The sequence below is a fragment of the Barbus barbus genome (assembly GCF_936440315.1).
Source record: "Barbus barbus genome assembly, chromosome: 18".
Classification (NCBI taxonomy): Eukaryota; Metazoa; Chordata; class Actinopteri; order Cypriniformes; family Cyprinidae; genus Barbus; species Barbus barbus.
The window spans coordinates 17,908,934-17,924,704 of NC_136746.1; the positions used below are offsets into that span (position 1 = coordinate 17,908,934).

General features: G+C 35.1%; 1 pseudogene across 1 annotated transcript in view; it reads right to left on the minus strand.

Annotated features, from left to right (window-relative positions):
* The window catches only part of LOC306884680 (regulating synaptic membrane exocytosis protein 1-like), a 74,285-nt pseudogene that overhangs the window by 38,728 nt on the left and 19,786 nt on the right, over positions 1-15,771 (minus strand). The window contains exon 3 of the transcript in view: positions 12,872-13,088. The product of the transcript in view is annotated as a regulating synaptic membrane exocytosis protein 1-like (transcript). The remainder of the gene's footprint in view (positions 1-12,871; positions 13,089-15,771) is intronic.

Consider the following 15,771-nt stretch of genomic DNA (forward strand, 5'->3'; position numbering starts at 1 on the left):
GGATATGTTAAAAAATTCCCCAGCTCGCTGCATAACTTTACTCAGTGAAGACTACCATTGATCCTGCGGATGCAAGGCCAAACAAGTGATCTTACACAGCGCAAACACACACGCACGCATTTCACACGCAAACATATACACACACGTAAGCTTACGCACACACGCAGCCTTCTGCTGCTGATGTCCTTGCCAGACAAACACGCTCTGTGGTTATAGTTGGAAAACTAAATGTTCAAATGTGCCACCTGCTACCAGAACTCCTGTCCTAGTTTCCGCTTCTTTTTCTTTCTTCTTTCACTTTCCATCACTCTAACTTATTTAATCATTCTAAACTCTAAATCAAAATGCACATATTTGGCTTACTGCAATCATAAACTAAACAAATCAATAATATTTTTCTAAAACTTTAATACCATAAAAACTTTTCATGATCACATATATGACAGTAAAACCCTTGTCCCATGTGATTCACACACTCTCATCTTCATCAAAACCTAAAATCACTCTGTATCAGTGTCAACTTTTTCATGAAAGAGCAATATTTGGAAATTATTTTCTAGTGCATTTTACCTTCATATGGGCATTTCCCCCTGCCAATAAAAAAAGACAGTGTGTCATCCATTTATAACAAATACTAAAATAATTGAAAATGCATCTAAAATTATTGTGTCCTACTGTCCTAATGTCGAGCTCTCTATGTTCTTTATATAATTATGGCACATTAAGGTTTTGATGGCTTATTTTACATTAAGTGTTTTTAAAGCTTAATTAAATGAAAATACTTTATAATAGCTATACTTTCAAAAAACACTGAACTTTACACTGAACAGTGTGAATTTAATATTGTTTCTGATTTACTGAATTTCACTCGTAAATTGAAACTGCTAGTAAATTTCACAAATAATTACACAGAAACTGCAAGTAACGTTGAATTAAAGGTAAAATTTTGAAGTAGAAATTGTTGTAAAAATGATATGTCAAAGTCATAAATAAAACTGGAGTATGTTTTACCAAAAATATTATTCCAGTCTTTCTACTTCGAAGTTTAATCATGTTAAATTCATTGTGCTACTAGCTGTTTCTTTGAAATTATTTGTGAAATTTACTAGTAATTTCTGCGTGAAAACTGTTTCTTAGCTTAAGTACATCCTACACCATTTCTTCAGTGTACTATTATAGTATTTATTCATATTTTGAATTATTTTGATTCATTCATTTTTTTATTTTTTGCATTTTTGAATTTATGATAGGACAGTTTAGAGTTGACAGGAAGTGAAGTAAGAGAGAGGGAACAGATTAGGAAAGGTCCTTTGAACTCAGAACACCTGTGGCGCAACAGCATTGAATTGTTTGCTGCTGAAAAATTATTCTGCTTTTTAGTTAGACTTTCTGTTCTCATTTTAATTTTAGTTTTATTAATTTTGTTATGTGTATAGTAATTTCTTTTTAATATTTCTATATAGTTTTAATTTAATTTCAGTTTTAGTACTATAAGTACTTCAGTTTTAGTAATTGAATTACTTCAGTTTATTTCAGTTAACTGTCAAGGCAGCATTTCTCATTTTCATTTAAGTTTTTCATGTAATAATTCTATTTTATTTTATTCCACCCAAAGGTTTTAGTTTTCGTTAACAATAACAATGCCTAAAACAGCAAATATGAATATCTGACATCTATGAGTAAGTCTGCAGAGGTACTAAATTCATAAAATTAAGAAAATTATAATTCAACAATAGACATAGACAGTATTCGCAGCAGGGTATTTTTGCCTTACATTTGCACTGGGGCACTCTTTTGTCTATGGTGACATTTTTTACTGAAAGCCCTGGTTAATTTCTGGCCCTGTTCTATGCACCTAGCACCTGACAAAACTTAATTTTAATGCGAAAAACAAACAAACACAAGCACATGAGCAGGTCTCCAGTGATCATACTGTAGGAGTGGTGTTGATATGGGGCAGAGAGGGGCAAGAGGGGCAGCTCTCTTACAATGAAAAAGCATTATGCTGTGATTGAAAAGGGCTGGCTGAGCTCCAACCTAATCTAAAGTAGGGGTGTGCGATATGACGATTTTTGATCGTGGACGATAAAAATGTCTCCACGATCTGCTTTTGAAGAAATATGGTAGGATCGCGCTACCGCGCACATTGTCAAATACAGTTCTGGCGCCTCCGTCTCTATATACTGTACAACACGACATACAGCAGTAGAGTTACTCTGACAGGACACTGCACTTATTCGCGATCGCAAAAGTACATTATTTGCATACAAGCCTTGCTGGTTAAATGTTTAATTCGCGCGCTGGTCTGACGTGCGCTTGTTCTTAGCGCATACACCTGAAGCACGCGCACTAAAAAGCCTGTCTAACAGCGCCTGATTACTCAACTAACTTATCTTTTGCGCTAATACTGTCAAAACACACAAGGTTTACATACAGACTGAGTTGGTTATCTCTAAAATGAAAGTAAATAGTTAAGAGAGAAACGGATGCGTGCCTGTACTGTTTATTAGATGCGTGCAGCTCTTAAAGGGACAGGACACTAAACGTGCTGTCGACTGTCATTAAAGGGATAATTCACCCTAAAATTTAATTTCTGTCATTATTTACTCAGTGGAAAACCAAACAGTTGCTGGTCCACATTGACTTTGATAGTAGAAAAGAAAAATCCTATGGAAGTCACTGAGGAGCAGCAGCTGATTGGTTTTCCACCTTCTTCAAAATAGCATTTATGTTCAGCAGAAGAATGAAACTTATTCAGGTTTAAAACAACTTTTGAGTAAATGATGATATAAAAATACAACATTATGACATAATTGACAGACAGATGACTGAATATTAATTTGTGGGGGAACTATTCATTTAACGTTAACAAAACAACAAAACACAAAGAGAAAAATCCCTCACTATTCTTGACTGAAAAACTTTAATACAGTTGCTTTAGGAATCAGTCTATCTAGTGTTTTATTTTTATACTTGTTCATTCAATTTCATTGAATGCTCTGCTAAATACACCTATTGTACCTGGAAATAAAGCACTGTTTGTTTTATTTGTATATTATGTGTATTTGTAATGTGTATCTTTGTTCTTATTTTTTAATAAGAAAAATCAAATAATGATAAAGATTTTTTTATCTTCGCCCACTTTGGCCTAAATATCTGCCATGCATCTTTGTCTTTCTAGTTTGGCTGTAATGCTCAGACAACTTGTAAAACCAAAATAGTAAAACTAACAAAGAATCGTGATAAAAATCGTGAATCGTGATATTTCTATAAAAAATCGTGATATGATATTTTTCCCATATCGCCCACCCCTAATCTAAAGTAAATCAGCAGCAGAATCCCCAGCTGTCACGCAGAACCCCCCGACCCTCCCCACATGGATTACAACACTCAAATACCAACCGCCTCTCCTCCAACAACCCACAACACTGTACCGCACTACTTCCTCTCAGATTACACATCACTTATGGACAACAAGACAGGAGGAGCAGCCGGTTTAATCAAGACAAACTGCTTTCAGACGATTTGTTTGTGTGCACAGACAGTAAATCTGCACTACCAGATTATTAATGCACAGCTTTACAATATTGCCTAATGTGATAATTGAGCAATTGCTTTGTAATTCAACAAACTGTGAGTTTTCCCAAGAAAATGTCCTTGCAAGAAGCACAAGGGCATAAGATTCCGAATCTGGGCTGCTAGCAATGATGCTTATTGTAAAGTGCTTCCCCATGATATTATAGTACATGTTTTGCCAGTGCTTGTTTTATATTTTCAACAAACCGATCTTGGCATTGTTGCATTAGTGATGGAATCTGTTACACTCTAAAAAAGACTGTAAAAATAGGGCCCACTGTACTGTATATTTATATGAAGGATTAATATGTTTTCCTTGTACTTTGAATGACACATTGCATTGTGTTGTGTTTTACAGTTGAAGGAAATGCCCGTAAACTTAACAGATAATCTTCTGGCAGAAAATTGCTGGAACTTTTTTCTGCACTTTTACTTACAGTACAGATTTTTCACTGATATCTGGCAGGCTAATGTTTTCTTTCAGATGAAGATGTGGAAATGGCTCTCCAGTTTGTTATCCAACACTCAGAAGAAGAGTATTTGGCATTCATAAAATGTAAACAACGACTATAAGTTCAGTAATATTAAAAACATTCCCAAGGGTCTGTGAGAGAAGGACAGAGGGTGTAAAAGAGGAGAGAAGTCAGAAGCCATGAGAGGGTCACTCTCACCCTTGCAGGAGACTCATCAAACTCCTGCAGGTCCAGTGATGGGCTAATTATCAAGCTAATTAACATCTGCTAATGATCAGTAAAGGCCCTGGTGCCTGTGAGCAATTCTGTCCAAAACACACACACACTCTCACTCTCTCTCTCTCTCTCTCTCTCTGTCCAGCATGTCTCTAACTCTCAGCTGATTTCACCTTCAGATCAAACAATAACTACTGCTTCAGCCAAATCTGTACAAATCAACTTCAAATGAATCACCTGTCTAAAAAAAAAAGACCAGGAAGGATGTGTGTAAAATTCTGTTCAAATGGGAAAATCTGCTAAAGCATCCTCTGTCTCACCACCTCCATTTTCATTCTTCAAGAACCAGTGTGAAAACAGCAGAGAAACGTGTTTGTCCCAGGGTGTTAAAACTCTTAAGGGCTAATCATTAAAAAAACAATATTCTATTCTATTCTATTCAGTGGTTCACATAGGTGGTGCGCATGTGCAACCAAAATAAAAAATGTGATGGGAAAATATTTCAGACCGCTCAAGGTTCACAGCTGTTAATGCCCAAACACCCTTTCAGATCGACCAACTGTAATACTGTATAAGACTTCAATTTGAACTTAAAGCATAAATCTAGGCCAGGATCGGTTTCAAAGGAAAATTCGAAACGGTGATATTCACTTATGCGCTTCACTCGGCAGCACTAAACCCAGCAGCACTTACTTGAGGGCAACCCGCCAAAATAAAAGCTTGCTGATTTTAGGTTTGAAAATGTTGAAAATTCATATAAAAATTCAAAATTAAAAGAAATGACATGTAACAAATGTGAATATTAGCATTGTATTTTTCAAGTGTACTATAAAATAACTTTTTTTTTTAATATTGATTTTTATTTTAAAATAAAATAGTATTATCACACTTTATTTATTATTTTGTTCATTATTTATTTTAAAAATGAACTGAATGAAGTGCAATACTATTATTACTATTTTACTATTATTGATTTTTTTTGTTGTTGTATATTTTATATATATGTTTAAAGGGATAGTTCACCCAAAAATGAAAATTCTGTCATTAATAACTCATCCTCATGTCGTTCCAAACCTGTAAGACCTTCATTCATCTTCGGAACACAAATTTAGATATTTTTGATGCATTCCGAGAGCTCTCTGACCATAGACAGCAAGGTTCCTTGCACAATCAAGGCTCAGAAACGTAGCAAAGAGATCGTTAAAATAATCCATGTGACATCAGTGGTTCAACTGATGATAATCTTACGAAGCTACGAGAATACTTTTTGTGCACAAAAAAAACAAAATTAACGACTTTATTCAAAAATTCATCTCCTCCATGTCACCCTATAGCGCCATTTTGGAGACAGTATCACATACGTTGTTTATATTCAGATCAAAGCATATAAAATGTAAACAGCGTATCCACGTATCATACTGCTGACACAGAACAGCATACGTTGTTTATGTTTATAAATAAAAGGACAATAAACTTATATTAACACTACTAAACACTCTTCTAAAATGCCAGTGGCATTCTTCACTTTCTTTAGTGGATTATCCACAAAAACTGAACTTCTGCCATCTGCATGTATGTGTGCTTTATGTGTGGGCATGTGTTATCCAATACAAGCGTGTCCTGGATTACACTAAAGCACTCGTCCCTCTCCACCCTTTCAATGCAAGATTAAGAGAATGTAATAGACACTGTTTTTCAGTCATCTCCTCAAAAGATGGCTTATTTTTGTTTGTGTAAAACTGTCAATGCTTTTGTGATGCAAGAAAAATTACACCTAGTCTCAGCTCTTGTGGAACAGTACCTGAATGTCCAGGCAAAAGATGTTTGCTGTAAACGAAGCTAGAACCCCAGAAGACTCATTATGAAAATCTCTGGCTCTTCTCCACCCAGCATCACAATCTGCCCATCACAGCTCACTGAAACAAAACTCCTGAACTCCAGGCTCTCAATAGCTCTGCTGATAAATTACTCTGTCGAAAATCCGATTCTACACTCGTTTGTATGGTTTCTCTGTGTAAACCACAAACCACTGAACACACTCAACAGCAATGGATCTGGTGGGTTGCAACAAAAAGATCACAGGTCTGTTCTTTTGGAGTAAAAACAGCACTAAAAGCAAATAATAAGATAAATAAAATAAAATAAAATAAAGGATAGGAAAGCAAAACAAATACACTTCCAAAAGGCATGAGAAAATGAATACTGCTGTTTAAAAGTTTAGGGTCAGTAGGTTTTTTTTTTGTTTTTGTTTTTTGAAGAAATTAATATTTTTATTCCGCAAGGATGCATTATACTGTGTGACTTTAAAGACTGGATAAATGGCTGCTGGAAATTCAGCTTTGCCATCACAGGAACAAATTACATTAAAATCTAAAATAAAATGGGAAACAGTTAATTTAATAATATTTCACAATATTACTGTTTCTGCTGTTTTATTTTTATTTTTTTGACAAAAAACTATTTTGGCATTTGTTGAGCTTAAGAGACTTATTTTACAAAGTCTTAAATCTCTCTACTTGTTAACATCAAAGGTTTCTATAGAGATACAAATTTAACTGAATTAAATATTTACTCTTTTCAAAAGACTTTAATAGCATTTTTGTATTCCAGTTTTGGTATTGAGTTGGGAACCAACTGAAAACTTTTATTTAATTTTTTTTAAGTATCCTTTAATTCACTAAACAGCTGCTGAACTTCTTAACAATTTACCAACGAGCCATCATCTGACTCCAGTTGGCTCTGTTTGACTAGCAGCCGAAGGCCTGTCATTCATCATCAGACTCCGCCTCTTCTTCCATCTTGTTAATATCATTTCATTTCCATCGCTCGGTAAGATGCGGACAGGCAGGGTTGTCCGCCGGTGTCAGGTCCACGCAAACGGGGTGGATAAATGGAATGCTTGAGTTCTGTGAGTGGAGGAAAAGGGAGAATGCAGTTCACGCTTCCACCTCCGACAGTTTGATGAATTGGGGCGGCAACAGGCAGAGGTAGACCCATAATTCAGCATGTTATAAATCCCGGATAAGGATGAAAGACTGCCACAAAAGACATTACTGTCCATTCCGTCTAATGAGCTAGTACATCAGCGCCTGGAGACGCTCACCCACCGGCCCTCTCTCAAAACACTCCTTCACCCGTCCCTCGTACAAAGACCATTCCTATTGTTAAATACCGGATCAATAGTGTAAATAATCTATTTCCTCTCCCTGCTGATGTTCCAAAACCAACTTTCAGTCTTTCGTCACCGAGACATACATCTCACGCTTGACAAGCATCTGCGGATCGATACAGTGATAAGTTTAGCTCTACTCCCTCTCCAAACATCAGGCCTTCTCTGAATTAAGCAGATTGATGAGGTCTATGAATAAAACGCCCCCCCATGGTACCGCCAGCAATTTGTGTGTGTGTGTGTGCATTTCATTGTCACATTATACTCGTCTCTGTAGACCTGAACTCAAGTCCAAATCCCCACTGGATCGGTGTCTCGTATTTTCACTACATAAAGTTCTATATGAGGCCTGAGCAAAGGCTGTTTAAAAAAAACACATTTTTAGTTAAATAAAAATTTTAGTTAACTAAACCTAAAACATAAAATAAAATATTTACAATTTTTATTTGTTTATTTATTTTTTAGCTGGCCAAGGCAACATGCTTATTTTAATTTAGTTTAAATTGATGTATTAAAATAACTAAAACTGAAATAAAAAAATAATAAAACTATATATGAAAAACTAAAATATGACCAAAAAAAATTATTTTAATCCATTTTTGATAAAAAAAAAACAAAGTAAAAAAACAAAACAAATTTAAATGAAAATGGAAAATATAAAAATAACAATGGATTTAAAATATTAATTTAAAATAAAAATAAATAAAGGTTCAAATGGTATAGAAGAACCATTTTTAGGTTCCCCATTCAGAGAACCTTTCTCTAAAAAGTCTTATAGAACCATCTTTTTTAGTGTAAAAATATATTAACAATATTATTATTTTAATATCTAAAGAACCTTTTCCACTACTAAGAACCTTCCGTGCAATGAAAAGGTTCCATGGATGTTAAAGGTTCTTCACGGAACCACTGATGCCAATAAAGAACCTTCATTTTTAAGAGTGATACTAAAACAGCACTGGTTCTCATCGAAAACATTGGTCTAATGTCCCTGTCAATGAAATATCCACAAACCAGATGCAAAGGAAGAGGAGAAAGATCAATATTAATCATTTCGCAGTGTCGCAATTGAGAAGGTGGGCAGTGGAAAGACACATCGCTGGTGTTTTCCAGTGTCGCCGAAATTCTGGTGTTAAAAACTACCCAGCTCCAAAGCCCAGCCCGGCTGACCATATAGTCTAAAATGGATCTTTGGAAAAGAAAGAAAGAACAAGAGACCAAGAGGAGAGTGTACTGTCTAGGGAAACGAATCTGACTTCAAAAGCAGCAGCACTCAGAAAGAAACGCTTGGCTAAAGAAGAAAACACAGATATTACCAAGATGCCTGATAATCATTGGGATAATGAGCTCTGGATTGCATTTACAGGGATCTTTTTGCAGCACTGAAGTGTATGGCACTGTTCTGATTAACGAATGCAGCGCCATGGGAGAAGACACAGTGCATGTTCATTTTAACAGTATAGCAGGCCAAGCAGGACATGCATTCATCGAACACATTCTCTGGCCCTGATTTACTAGAATCACAAATAAAGGGTGCGATTTTCCTTGTGGAATATAACATACTGCACTACATGGGTGCATTGTGGGTGATTAATTGTATACATAGGTTAGACATGTCCATATTTAAAGGAGGCTTCTGCATGTGGTAATTGTACTAAATGTCACATGAAGTGCTCACTGCATACCAGGCAAACACATTATGACAAACAAACAAACAATAAATAAATAATATACACAAAGTTTGAATGTGGTCAACAAGCTCAACATTTGATCAAAACATTATTACAATTACTTTTTAATTAATTTTTTTTAAAGATTTGAATATGTTTTCATTTGAATTTAATTTAATATGTTTGTAATTTCTGTGATGGCAAAGTTGAATTTTCATCAGCTACTGTATCTATTTGCAGTGACATCAATCTGTATTTTGGGTGTGTATGGATGCATCATTCAAATGACATAATTATTCAGGAAATCCACAAAAACACATACTGTATCCACATAAAGAAGCTCACACAACCTAAACCTGACAAACACCACAGTGCAATGAATTAACAGAGTAAAACTAAAAAAAAAAAAACACTGAAGATGTACTGAAGAGCTTGTATATGTGAATGAAGGGAGTGAGGGAAAGAACACTTTCAGATCAGCATTCACAAAAAGAGAATAGAAAATGCTAACCACATTGTCCTCTTTCTACTCCAGCGTCACAGAGAGAGAAACAGTATGGTGGGTGGGGGAGAAGAACAAGAGAGATAAATATGAAATGACAATCAGATATGAAAAAAACAAACAAACAAACATTTAGATGCATACTGGAATAATAAACACAAAAACAGCTCTAGACTGGCATTAGCAGCATCAAAAGGTGTCAAAATACAAATGGCATTTTCCAGTTGCGAAACAAACATGTCTTGGAATGTTTTACATTATATTGTGGATTTATTCAGTTTTTCTTTGCTATTATTTCAGGACAGATCATGGTAGTGTAAATTTTCAGGTATGTTGCCACCCACAGGGCAAACCTGAGAGGTGCAGGTTGCACTGATATGTACCCTAAGATTTCCCATGAATAATTCCCAGTGGAAATAAAGGTAGTGCATGGGTCACTGAAAACGAGAACATGACATTCCGCTTAGTAGGTCCTACTGCTTCAGAGCCACCATAGCAAAAACAATCACAGCCACTAAAATGCTACTGTACAACTACACCTGCACATTGATAAGCAAATGCCCACCTAAAGGCAGGTGTAAACACTGTACCAGTTTTCATTCATTTACATAATTAAAAATCGTACAGAGTGAACATAAGGTTAGTTTGATTGAATGTTCACAATATGGCTGAATGTCTCTTCCATTCTCTCTCTATATATGGAGCCTTCAATAAATCGCAGTCAAACACCTATGACAGCCAGTTAATGAAGAATCCATACAGAGAGTCACACTGCAGGACACATCATTTTAGACACTTATCCATTGGATGCTGGCATACGTATCAACTGGCATGGAGGAAGAGGATTGGTTAACTTCAAATTTCATGCAAATTAGGGATTAGAAAAATATCCTGTTACAGCCAGCTGCCTTGATTAGTTCAATTTACTGTATTTAATTCAGATTTTAATTGCAGTTTGCATTTTTTATTGTGGCTAGTTTGTGGCTGGGAGTTTATTACATTTCTTTAAAAAATATTTTTACATATAAACACTACCATTTGAAAGTTTGAGGTTGGTAAGATTGTTTCATGTTTTTGAAAGTCTCTTATGCTCACCAAGGTTGAATTTACTTGAACAAAATAAAGGGATATCTTGTAATATTATTAAAAATTAAAATAACTGTTTTCTATTTGAATATATTTTCAAATGTAATACATTCCTGTGATGACAAAGCTGAATTTTCAGAAGTCTTCAGTGTCACGTGATCCTTCAGAAATCATTCTTATATTCTGATTTGGTGCTCATGAAACATTTCTTATTATTATCAGTGTTGAAAACAATTGTGCTGTTTAATATTTTGTGAAAACCCTGATACTTTCATTACTGTTTATTCTGCTAAAAATATAATATATGTAGTGGTACGAATTGTACAATGTGCACTTGGTGGGGCATTTGTGATTTTTGTAACAGTTTCATTAACCTTTTTCGAGTCTGTTCACTCTGGACCAGCTCAGGCTACTCGTAGCAATGGAGCTATTAAGTGCATTTCATCGCTTTTAGCTACTGTTTCCAATCTACCAGATTGAGTAGGTGTAGCTCTCTATGTTTAACCTACAGGCATATAGCGACTCCATTATCAAGACTGCCACTCTCATTAATAGCACACACGAAAGGGCTCCGAGAAACAACATGCGCTCATTTCAGCAAAACTAACCTCGGGGCAGCACCCATCCACTACCAACAGAGACTTCACTTCCATTGCATCACATATGGGATTTCTCCTACCTTCTCAGACACAGACAAAAGCATCTGAACAGCCTTCTAGACTCAACACTGGCCCCATATGAGCTTTCTCACATCTAAACCAAAATTAAACCTCATGAAGTGCCAAATGTAAGTAAAAATCAGCTTTGGGAGTTACGTCAGGGGTTACATTTCGATACAAAAGCAACAATCAGATCCTAGCTGACATAAATTAAATCATAATCTCAGTGGAAAATGTACTTATTAAAATTATGAATGTAATGAAATTCAAATTCTGTCTGATGCCAATAAGCAGATAAATATTTTAAGCTGATAACCAATAAATGGTAGATACATAAAAATTCTATTTTGTCTAAATAAATAAAAAATATTTTATTGTTAATGAATTTAAAATACTAAAAGCATTTTAATGTTCAAACTAAATTTAGGTACAGCATCACTGCATTATAATGCAAAATTAAAAATGATTCATTTTGGGATAATTGGGCCATATTTTCCACGTCTTCTCAATAGCAAAAAGTTGCCCAATTGACCTGAATTCACTCTAGATATTAATTGACATTTGCTTAATATTTTATTTAACAGTGTAATTCAATTATTAGCATTTTAAAGATTAACAAAGTGAGCATTTTGATGGTGGCAAAGGTCATTTAAATGTAAAATAGGGGAAATGAGCATGTAAAATTAAATATCCAGTTTCGACAGCTATAAAAACTATACAAATTTCTAATACTGATAACTAATCCTGTGCCAATATATTGTTTATTCTTCATTAAAAAATGGCATTATTCATGACATTAATATTATTTATTAGTCACTGTAAAAAATAACAAAAATATTATTCATTTTTCATAAGCAAAATGATAATTACCTTTTTTATTAACTTATTCAAAAATGTAAATAAAAAATGCCTGATAGGACACATTGACGGCCAATAAAATTTCTCAATTCACTTGCCATTGGCAGGCGTAGACAATAGTTACACTACAGATGGCCTGGCTTCATTGAGTAGCTATAAAAATGTACATATTTACTTCAAATGTCCAGATGGATACATCTGTAACTAAATCAGTGTGTTATTAATTACATTTACTTTATCTCCACCTCACTGACCTCACTCCCTACTCTACTGCCTCTGTTGGTGAGCTAATGCTCTCCTGTTGACTCCCTACACTGCACTCATTAAGACTGAACACTAATTAGCGCTCTGGACTCAGTGGAAGGAATAGAAAGCGAAGGTAAATATCACACTCCAGGAGGTGGGCCACCATTTAAGGTGCTTCTCTTTGTGTGGTACGGCTGCCCCTGTGGAGACTCAGCACCGACTCAGGCATCCCAGCGTGGGTGTGCGGCGACCCCCCGGTGACCAGCAGCATCATCTCCTCTGACTAATGCCCAATTAACCTTTCTCTCATCCACCCAGCGCTCTTCTCTCCCTGTCCCTGCTTAAATGTGTGCAGATGCAGGTGGAGGAAGCATGAAAAACAGTCTGGCCACTTACACAATGTAGGTGGTACTCACGTTATTGGAACGCAGAGAGACCCTTCCCCCGCATCGGGCACAGAATTTAGTCTGACAGTAGGAGCACAGGTTTCCGCAGCCATCAGCAAACTTGGTCTTGTGGCAGATGCCACAGGTGGGGGCGTCATCCTTGTGTTGGCCCTGCTGCCTCTGTTGGGGGGGCTCCGGCCCAATCCGCCTCACCTGCTCCTTGTAGTTGGCAAACTGCTGGTGCAAACTGGGAGGTGACAGAAGACAGAGAAAGAGAAAGGGGACATGAGAAATTTTAGGTTCAAATTCAAAAGTCGTCAATGTAACATTGTTACCCAATAGCCTCCCAATCTTATGAGTAAATTTAACATAGTCCCTCAATTTTAATGTTACCAGCAAATGTAACATTTTATCCAAATAATCCTTCCATTTTAACATTTTATCCAAATTTAACATTTTAACGCAATAATCCCTCAAATGAATAATTTTACATTTTTGTAACATTTAACCCAATAAACCCTCAAATTAATATTTTTACATTTTTGTAACATTTTTAACCCAATAATCCCTCAAATTAATCATTTTAAATTTTTGTACCTTTTGAAACATTTAACCCAATAAACCCTCAAATGAATAATTTTACATTTTTGTAACTTCTGTAACATTTAACCTAATAATCCCTCAAATTAATAATTTCACATTTTGTAAAATTTGTCAAATTCTAACCCAATAAACCCTCAAATAAATAATTTTATATTTTTGTATTTTTTGTGACATTTTAACCAAATAATCCTTCAAATTAATAATTTTACAATTTTGTAACTGTTGAAACATTTAACCCAATAAACCCTCAAATTAATAATTTTACATTTTACATTTTTGTCATTTAACCTAATAATCCCTCAAATGAATAATTTTACATTTTGTAAAATTTGTAACATTTTAATCCAATAATACCTCAAATTAATACTTTTAACTTTTTGTAACATTTGTAACATTTTAACCCAATAATCCCTCAAATTAATATATTTTATTTTGCCTTTTGTGACATTTTTACCTAATAACCCCTCTCCTCCCTCCCCAAGTTTACCAGTAAAGTTCATATTTTTACCTAATAACCCTCAACATTTTGATGTTCAAATTCAACTTTTTAACATAATAATCCCTCAATTTTAACAAGCAGATTTATCATTTGTATCTATCATCTACTGACAAATTTGACATATCAGAAATTTTGACTTGATGACCTGATACTCTAATTTGACTTTTAATGCCCCATATTTATTCAGATCAGATTAATTGTCAATGTTTTTTTATAACAAACTGACCAATTTTCACAGTAAATTCAATGGTTACCCTGTTTTCTCAAAAGAATCATCTCACAGAACAGAACCAAACAATATAGCCTTGACTGACCATGTGCCCATGACGAAATCTCAACTCCAATTTCAAGCTATGTTTTAACTTGGAAAATATGTTGCTAGTAAGTACTTATTCTGAAGCTGATGCAGTAATTGAAGACAGTATCATGATATTTCAAAGGATAGAGATATAAAAATCTACAGTGAAACAAACTACCAAATCTCAGTCTTTCTTTCAGTCTAATGTTCTTTCCACCACACAGATGAAGAATGCTTAAAGACTACATGAACGTCTTCCAAAAGAGTTCCAAACAAACCAGCGACTACTAAACAAAATCATGACACATACATACAACCCATAAACCCATATCCAGCATTTTCCCCTGTCCAAACAGCACTGAGGTCTCAAGCATGAATCTATTCAGAGCTTTACTTACACTAAAGGGGTTTTCCTCACAGACTCCTCCGCCATGACGATATCATGTGACGGATATAAAAACAAGCAACCTACATGTAGAGTTAAAAGAATATGCTACCTACGGAATGTGATGAATGCGCGACCATCCATGCAGAACATGCCTAGAGAAAGACACCGGGATGATCTGAACACCTGCCCCAGTCCTAACCCCTGTCTCCCTCCCCTTGTGCACCCCTACTGCTCTCCTGTTCCTCAACACCGTCACCGGTGAACATCCTGTGGGTCAAAGATAAACGTAAAGGACAAGTTCCAACACAGGAGTGACAAGATGTGACTGCAAGATGTTCCAATTAAAAAACTAAATTGGTTGCTTTTTCACAGCCAATGAGACTTAAGAGTTCAATACAATGCAATACAATACATTTATTATTGCATTTATTTTAACTTTTTTTTTGGTATTAAAAGAAGCAAATTACAATTACACAATATACAAAAAGTGCAAAAACAACTACAATATCCACCCATCCATATATCAATGACCAATTACTAAAACACTAGACACAAACGATAGACAAATAACAGGCTTCTAAAAATATTACAATAAAAATTATATACTGTATGATTTTTCAATTTCATGTGCCAAAATTTCATGTGCAGAAATCAAGAGAGACCCAGCATATAACAGTATGAGTTAAGGCTAATAGCTCAGCTCAAATAAATTGGTGTTAAAGAAATTTCACAAGAAATGTTTGAATTTATACTGAAAGTTCTGATGATTGAGACATAGCAAATAGCACAGATACAGCAATTTGAGATCTCTTATGAAACTCTAAAGCTAATATCTCTCAGTTAATTCTCATTGCTGGTATAGGAAAAACAAATTAAATATTAGAGAGATCTTTTGGCATTTTTTTCTTTGCTAAAAGTGAAACTGGAAAAAGGCACATTGTAATTCCAAAAGGCTTGAAATGGGATCCCAATTCCAATCAAAAAAAGAAAAGCAGGTTGAATTAAGCATGCACTCTTCCCATCTCAATATTACGATGTAACATTCACCTTTCAAACTTTCAGAACACAATGACCTTTAGTTACAATAGCTCCGATGAACAACGGAGCACAAAGTCAACGCTGAGATGAAATTGAGCAGCACT